Genomic DNA, 8842 nt, shown 5'->3' on the forward strand with positions numbered 1-8842 from the left:
AACATTTTAAAAAAGAACTGGCTAAACAAAGACATGAAAACATTTTAAAAAAGAACTGGCTAAACAAAGACATGAAAACATTTTTAAAAAAGAACTGGCTAAACAACGACATTACAACATTTTTAAAAAGAACTGGCTAAACAATGACATAACATTTTTAAAAAAGAACTGGCTAAACAATGACATTACAATATTTTAAAAAAGAACCAGCTACACAGAGACGTAACATTTCTAAAAATACTAGATGTGCTTCTTTTGATATTGTTGTAATGTGTTCTATAATTAAGCAAGTTATTTTTGGATTATTCACTAAAAATAACATAAAACAGAGTCCACTTAAGGATAACGAATTAAATTATTTCTTCAATGACATTTTATACAGGCTATTAGCTTTACTCACTGGTGGGCCTACCTTTACAAACAATATTTCAATAGAAATTTTGAAACAAATAAATGCCAATCTTACCAATGAAGATCAAGTCACTTACTTGAAAAATTTCCTCAATAATCAATCAATAACAAACATACTGACTGACTGACTCACTCTCTGATCACTGAATACATAACTATAACTCAATGACTTAATCATTAACAAATAGACTAATTAAATCATGGACCAACTTACGTTATCTAATTAAAGCTTTTTAACTGACTCTGAACTGATTAAGTAATTCTAACTCACTCAGTCTGGAATTTTTATATTATTACTAGTTTTCTACATACTACAGAAAGCTTCAAGATGCTGCATCATCATTATATCATGACAAACTCCCTCTAGCAAACAACTATCTAAATTAAAATATTAAAAATATATCTTAAAAAAATATATACCACATCCATGACAATAATTTATATTTTTCTAAAGACTTATCCTATACTTTTTAGTTGTGGCAAAGCAGCTAATAGAATGGCTCCGAGTTTGTTTTTGTTTTTTCAAGTACAAACTTTTAGCTAATAACTCTGTCACCTCTTGACTGATTTGAGCTCTAATTACAGTTTTGGACTCAGAAGGTCAAGCCTCGTAGATTAATTTACTCTAATACTGCCTAAAAGAATTTAAATCTGAGGGTAGGCTGGTAGAGATGCTGATGAGAACTAAAACTGAATCGGGCATACACGAGTCCCACATTTGGTATTGTTGGCACACAAAAATATAGCTAATAAAAAGGAAATAAAAGGTCTCATAGATTAATTTACTCTAATTCTGTCTAAAAGAATTTCAAGTGCCACGGCTATTGAGGACTTCCTCTCGTCTTGTTCAGGGTTACGTGGCTACACCGTCACCTTTTGTTTATAAAAAATCTTTAAATGTTACTCCTATCAGAATAAATTTCAAACTTCACAAGCACCAAGAAGCTAGTTACAACATATTTGCTTACAGACTGACTGCTCTAAATTATTTGATTATTTTAATAACACTGTCATAAAAAACAAGGTTTACTTTTACTGCATTTTTTAATGTAAATTTTGTCAAATTAGATTAAATCTGATGTGAGAAAGATTTATAAGTCATCACACTAACTAAATATAAAATATATACATCTAAATAAAAAGCATCTAAAAAATCATTGGCATTACATATATCTCATGAAATAAAACATCACGTTTACTGTTTGGGTTTCAAGAGTTAAGCATTTAATTACTTTAAAATTTGCAGATAGCTCCATCCAATGTAAATTACAAAAATTAATACTGGCATCAATAATCTCATAATGCAAAAATCAAACCAGATACATCACCTCCAATTACTATTTTGTTTAGCTTCCAAAATCATGACAAGCAGCAAATAATGAAACTTTAAAACTGAATACTATCTCAGGATGGTTTTTGGCTGTAAGACTGTTAAACATGTAGCCTGATACGAACACTATCTCAGGATGGTTTTTGGCTGTAAGAGTGTTAAACATGAAGCCTGATATGAACACTATCTCAGGATGGTTTCTGGCTGTAAGACTGTTAAACATGTAGCCTGATACGAACACTATCTCAGGATAGTTTTTGGCTGTAAGACTGTTAAACATGTAGCCTGATACGAACACTATCGCAGGATGGTTTTTGGCTGTAATCACCACATTTTCTGTATTGATATGTTTGTTTGTTTTGAACATAAGCACAAAGCTACACATAGGGCTATCTGTGCTCTGCCCGCCACGGGTATTGAAACCCGGTTTATAGCATTGTAAGTCTGCAGACGTACCTCTGTGCCATTGGAGGGGGCTTCTGTAGTTAACAAAATAAAGAGTAAATTGCTATGATTTATACCTACTATGATTTCTATCTACCATTTATTTTGTGGGTACATGTGCAGTGGTACATTTATATGTCAGAAAATTGGGTAATAAGTACCTTGGATAACACGATAAGCACTAAACATAATGAACATCTAGTCAGAGTTGAAAGACAATGAACTACATTCTGGGCTAGTTATCTTTAATAGTATGACTATATAACCCACAGCAAATAACCTAGTGTCAAACCCTTGATACTTTTATAAAACAATATTGGAGAAGGCAGGAAACAATCATCAATACACTTTTAAGTTTTCAAAATTAATTTATGTAAAGGAAAATAAAATGTGGCTGAGTAGGCTTAATACAAACATTTTACCTTTAGAAGTGCAACGTGAAACTCAAAATTTCAAATACAGATCAACAATTTCACTGTTAGATTATGGCAAATGTATAATGCTACAGGTAGAAACTGAAGAAGATCCAGTAGAAACCTAACAGAAATGGGATGACTCCAAATAACTCCAAAACATCATCTATAAAGGAAGATGTTTGTGAAGAAATCTTGAGGAATATGAACTCAAAAATAAAACTTTCTAGATACAGTAATTTTTCAATTCTATGTGCTTTGGTTGCAAACTGATCTTTAGACCTCCCTTGGCCAAAAGTTCATGGTTCAAGTATGCTGGAAAGACTCCTGAATCCATGGAAGTCAGGAGTGTTACAAAGGTCTTAAGCACCAAAGTATATCATGGTTCACAGAGAGAACAGAGAACAGTCCAATATAAAATTGAGTAAACAACCTCTACAAAACTTGGTACAGTGTTAACTACCTTAGAACCATGCTACACCTCCCTTAACAAAACTTGGTACAATGTTAACTACCTTAGAACTATGCTACACCTCCCTTAACAAAACTTGGTACAATGTTAACTACCTTAGAACTATGCTACACCTCCCTTAACAAAACTTGGTACAATGTTAACTACCTTAGAACTATGCTACACCTCCCTTAACAAAACTTGGTACAATGTTAACTACCTTAGAACTATGCTACACCTCCCTTAACAAAACTTGGTACAATGTTAACTACCTTAGAACCATGCTACACCTCCCTTAACAAAACTTAATACAATGCTAACTAGAATAGGACATGCTACACCTCCCTTACCACAGCTTGGTACAATGTTAACTACCTTAGAACTATGCTACACCTCCCTTAACAAAACTTGGTACAATGTTAACTACCTTAGAACCATGTGACACTCTCCTTACCAAAAGTTCAGGTTCTTGCAACAAAAGCATCCACAAGTTAATAACTAAACATAAAAAAAACAACTAAAATGGTATTTAAAAAATATACAATAAAATGATGTTTTGCCACCTGGTGGTGCCCAAAATGCCATTTTAGCTGTTTTTTTATTTTTAATTTCAAAAGTGTGTGGGATAAATCAAGTATTTATATTAAAAGTTAATAACTCTTTAGCTAAATTTTTTTAAATGTCAAAAATAAACTGCGTACATAATTAACTAAGTGCATAAGAAAGCAATGTTTTCGAGTGCAAAATGTAGTGTTGGTCATCGTATGATACCAAAAATATCAATATATAACGTCAGAAATATTGATAGTTTTCGCTTTCCACAATATACAGTATTAAAAAACTTCAATACTGTCTACAATAAAAAATCCAAGTGTGTGTGTGTGAACATTTTAAAGATTTCTCAAAAAATTATTATCATACCCTCATTTTTTTATCCTGAAAAATGTATTTATCATTAGAACCTTATGTTCTTTAAAATAACTATTTCAAAATTATGTTTCAAAAATGCTTTGTAGTTTGAAATTCAACTTTAATGAACAGACAAGATACGGACTCTATTTCTTAATACTCTTCTATAGCTGCCAACTCACTCTTACCAAATTTCAATAAAATGAATACAAATTCACCAACCACTTAAAGATATGAAAATATTCTCCAAAATATCAAAAAACAATGTCATCAAGACTAGAAAAGTGATAAAAATATCACGTTTACCATCAAGTGTTGATAATTGTGCATGAACGTATATTGAAGGAACAAGTAACCAGTGTGGCCTACGTTGAATAGCAGCAGCCAAGGGGCAAAACAAAATATGCTTGATAACTTTATTTTATACCATGGTTAAAAAGCTCTAATAAATGAATGAAACATCATTTTAAGAAAACGAACAGCAATTTATTGTTCTTAAAGTATAAACAGCAATCCAAAATATTTGTCATGTCAGAAGCAGTGGTATTATCATGTAGTTGTAAGTAACTTATCAAGGGCTTGATCATTTGTCAATCTAACATGGTTAAACTACAAGAAAAAAGTTAGGGGAAAATATAGTTTTCACCTCCTGTAACCATGGTGAGCTCTTATGTGTTAAGTCCCTATACTAGTGCTATTTAAGAGCATCAATCACGTAACATTTTACTGTTTCATATAGGCACTACATAGAAACAATAAGTGTTTAGTGTTGTCGCTAAATGGATTGTGACAAAGACAGCGGTAATTGTCACGGATTTAATGGGCTTCATGTAGAGGGCTGTGAAGCTATTCTTTGAAGACACGGTACCTACTTATATATTTAGATAGATTTTAAAAATTTGAATGAATGTAGTAAAACAAATAATATGTGCAGTTTTTTAAGAAAATAATTGCTGTACACTTTAAGATAATCTCCCTTTGACCTCGTGTAAACGATTCTATTTTGACCTCAAATTAGCTACAGGTGAAACCAAATCTTTTACAATTCATTCTTCTTTACTGTTAGTAGAAGAAAAATATGATACATTTCTTTAAGCCTTAATGATCACCATGACTATTCAAAATGTAAGGTGATGCATGTAGGTCTTCACAATTCAAATGATTGTTACAATTTAAATGGGAATACATTAAGTACTATGGTTGAAGAAAAGGATCTTGGTGTTGTGGTCGAAAAATCACTTAAGTCATCTAAACAGTGTATTGTAGCTAGCAAGAGGGCTAATAGGATTTTGGGTAGCATCTATAGAAATATTGAATACAAGACAAGCGATATTATTGTTTCACTGTATAGATCACTTGTAAGGCCTTGTTTAGAGTACTGTGTACAGTTTTGGGCTCCCTTCCTCAAGAAGGACATTGAATTGTTGAAGAAGAGCCACTAGGATTATATCTGGGATGGTGGGATTGTTCTATGAGGAGAGACTAAAATCTCTAAACTTATTTTCTCTGGAGAGGAGAAGAGTCAGAGGGGATTTGATTATCAAACTTTTTGTGTTTAGCAGTGAAAACAATAGGTGTCATACATTTAAATTTTGGCAGCGTAGGAGTCATCTGCAGCTTAGACAGTATTACTTTTCAAACAGGGTGGTTGGGTTTTGGAATGAGCTGCCTTCAAGGGTGGTGGAGGCAGAAAACTTAACAGAGTTAAAGAAACAATTGGATGAATACACGAGTAGTAGTAAGGGGTGGTTACAGTTGGGAGATGGAAGGGACATCCTTGATGGGCTAATAAGTTCCTTTTTGTCTCTTTAAAATTTATGAAAAAATAATAATAACATTAAAATATTGTTAAGTCAAACAAATGAAAAATTGAACATTGGCTTTGACTATTAATTAAAATTTAACACCATACATAAATGTACAAGTAGCATTATTGTGTGTTAAATTATTTTTTCATGTATAAATTAGATCATACTGTAATGAGCATGTCATTCTATTGCTTCTTTAGTATTTATCTTAGCAATATGAGCATGGTTGGATATGACCTCTCTTTAAAACGGCCTTTTTTGTTTTAAGCATAATGTATGTATATTAGAACTGAAAGGAATATCTAAATAAGAGCACCTTTCAACAAATATTCAAACTAAAATTTTTATTATTTTTTTGATGTTTTATATTTTTAATGGTTTTCTTCATGTTGTAAATTTGGTTCTTAAATGCTAAGGCACAAGCAAATTTCAACAATTACAATAAAAACTATGAATAAATATCTTAAATGTGTGTTTATCCATCATTATAACATTAAATGACACATTAATATAGATAAAATCTGATATATTCATTGTCTATTACTGAATATTGTAATACAATTCACATACATCTCTCTCTCTCTCTCTCTCTATATATATATATATATATATATGAACTAGCTTAAAGTTAAATATTCTCTGATTTATTAAAATTAAATACCTGTTTTAGTAGAATTTGGTCAACAGTTATAGCCCATGATGACAAATCTTTGTTTTCTGGTTTGCGTGGGATGTTTTGAAGGTTGGTTTTCTTTCCATTTGTTTACAAATTACTGTAAAAAATTGAATAACATTCATTAATAAAGTATATATATTCATAAGGTATACAATACATAAGCTACTTTATTCTGTAGATTCAGAAATTTATTTAGATTCTACTAATATACCAGTTGTTTCAAAAGTCATTTCATCTGTTCAGACTACTGCATTTACAAAACTGATAGCCACACTGTAGTGACAGATTTTAGGGGGGGGGGGGGGGGGGGGGAATAGGGACCCCCCCTCTTTCTTTTAAAAATCTATGTAAGTGTAAGCAAGGGAGAATCAAAGACTAGCTCACGACCAGTATTACTGACTGGTAGTTTTACTGTCTTACGATAGCCATTATGAGTTAACAAATTTTGGACCCCTTTATATGGATATAAAAGCCATCAACCACTGTCTTCTGAATAGTCAAATTGGCCTAAACCTAGAGTTTCACAAAAATCTGCCCATCGGCTTCTTAAACACAGTCATCTGAGCAACATTTAAACCAATCCTCATTGTTCAGGAAATCATATAAAGTACTGGTCTCCACTCCTGCCAACAGTAACTCATTAAACAAGTCAACCACTCTGTTAGAAATATGAAACCGTCTTAACTGGGGCTTATTAGCCTGCCTTTTCCAAATCTTAAAAGTGTGTTCTCTTGTACTATTATCTTCAAAATATAGCATAAAGATCATCTCTTGTCCTTACTTTCTCAAGAGGAAATAAGATCTTAATAAATCCCTGCAAGATTTCTCTTCCATTCTTGGAATTATCCTTTCTGAGCCCTTTCCAAAAAGTCAATATCCTTAGTTAAGGCGACTAAAACTGTACCTTATACATTATATATATGTATATAGATTATTGCTATTTTGAAATAAGTTCTTGAACTTATTTTTCTTAAAACATAGAACAGTAAACACAGAAGTAAAGCAAAGAATTATCTCTTCTAGTTGTAAGTTAATGCAACAAACTCTTGGGTACTTCTAATTGTAAGTTAATGCACATCGTAAATATAAATGGGAACCCACCCAATAGTATGACTGAAGAAAAGGATCTTGGCATAGTGGTGGATAAAGTCATTCAAGCCATTGAAGTAGTTTTCTGTTGTTAGTTGTAAAACTAATAGCATTTTAGGGTGTATTTATAGACATATTGATTACAAGTCAATAGGCAATTATTGCTATGCAAATCAGTCATTAGACTTTATTTGAAATAGTCTAATTGAAATTTGACTGTATTTTACAAAATACTAGTCTACTAAAACACAGCCAAGACAGGTCACTTTGTAAAGATTAAAGGTCAGTTTTATATTATTGGATACAGTAACACGAGAGCATGTATGCCATGTCATTGTAAATTCTGTCTTGTCAGGCAGGCAATAAATACAATAAAAATAATAAATATATATATAAACGTATAATGTTATGAGATTTAAACTATTAAGTCTAAACATTTATGTTTTCGTGTTATTATTTGTTGTCATTCTAGAATGAAAGAGACATAAATTATATTTGTTTCCTAATTTTTTTATGGTGGTTACAAGATTAATCAAATCAACTGAACCTGTACAGATTCGTTTGTGAAAATAACAGATAAAATAAACTTTTTTTTTTCTTAAGAAACATTTGATAACTATTTGGACATTATCAATATTTTGCATGTGAAATTTGAAGATTTTCTGATGCATAAAAGTATTTTTAATCTTAAAATAAAAATTACTTTGCATATTGGATATGCAACATGCAAAAAGAAAAAAAAGGCATGATAAAAAATATCGCTTAACAAACCTTAAGATATAATAAATAAATAAAAATTGATATTTTGTGGATAAAAGCATTGTAATGCTTTACTGATAATCTGCCAAATTTTGTTAACATATGCTTACTATTAAAATTATAGCATGAAAACTATAACAAGCACAAAGTGGTTACGAGGTCGATCCTAGGGTGATGGATCACTTCTCTTAACTCTTTCTGCACGGGCTTGGTTCGGGCTCAAAGCCCTCAGTAAATGACAAGGTTTGAGACATACTTGATGAGAATGAGCTTAAAATAGCAGGTCAGATGTGTAGAAGCAAAGAATCCTGAAATCATGACCAACTGATCCATAAGGAGGAGGAAGAAATAGTAATATGCTTGATGAACTATGAGAAGTTCAAATATGTTGATGTGGAGTGTGACAGAATGAATCCTCCCTAGAAAGGGTAGGGAGAAGCCAATCATCCAATCTGTGAAGATGGCAGACAAATGTTCTCATCACTCAAATGAAGACATAAGGAGCGGGTGCAATGTCAAAAAGAAGAGCATGGAACTGGAAGAATTGTTTCC

General features: G+C 31.7%; 1 protein-coding gene across 5 annotated transcripts in view; it reads right to left on the bottom strand.

The window, feature by feature from the left end:
* Positions 1 to 8842, bottom strand: part of LOC106470600 (tripartite motif-containing protein 2-like) — a 27572-nt gene that overhangs the window by 16704 nt on the left and 2026 nt on the right. For 2 of the 5 annotated variants that reach the window (XM_022399221.1, XM_022399222.1), the window contains exon 2: positions 6428 to 6539. The exons of 1 other annotated variant lie outside the window; for it this stretch is intronic. The gene's annotated coding sequence lies outside the window, so the exon portion shown is untranslated. Of the gene's footprint in view, positions 1 to 1007; positions 1285 to 6427; positions 6540 to 8842 lie in introns of those variants that run through there. 2 more of the 5 variants (XR_002613075.1, XR_002613076.1) reach the window with 2 other exon arrangements.

The sequence above is a fragment of the Limulus polyphemus genome, unplaced genomic scaffold (genome assembly GCF_000517525.1).
Source record: "Limulus polyphemus unplaced genomic scaffold, Limulus_polyphemus-2.1.2 Scaffold4109, whole genome shotgun sequence".
Classification (NCBI taxonomy): Eukaryota; Metazoa; Arthropoda; class Merostomata; order Xiphosura; family Limulidae; genus Limulus; species Limulus polyphemus.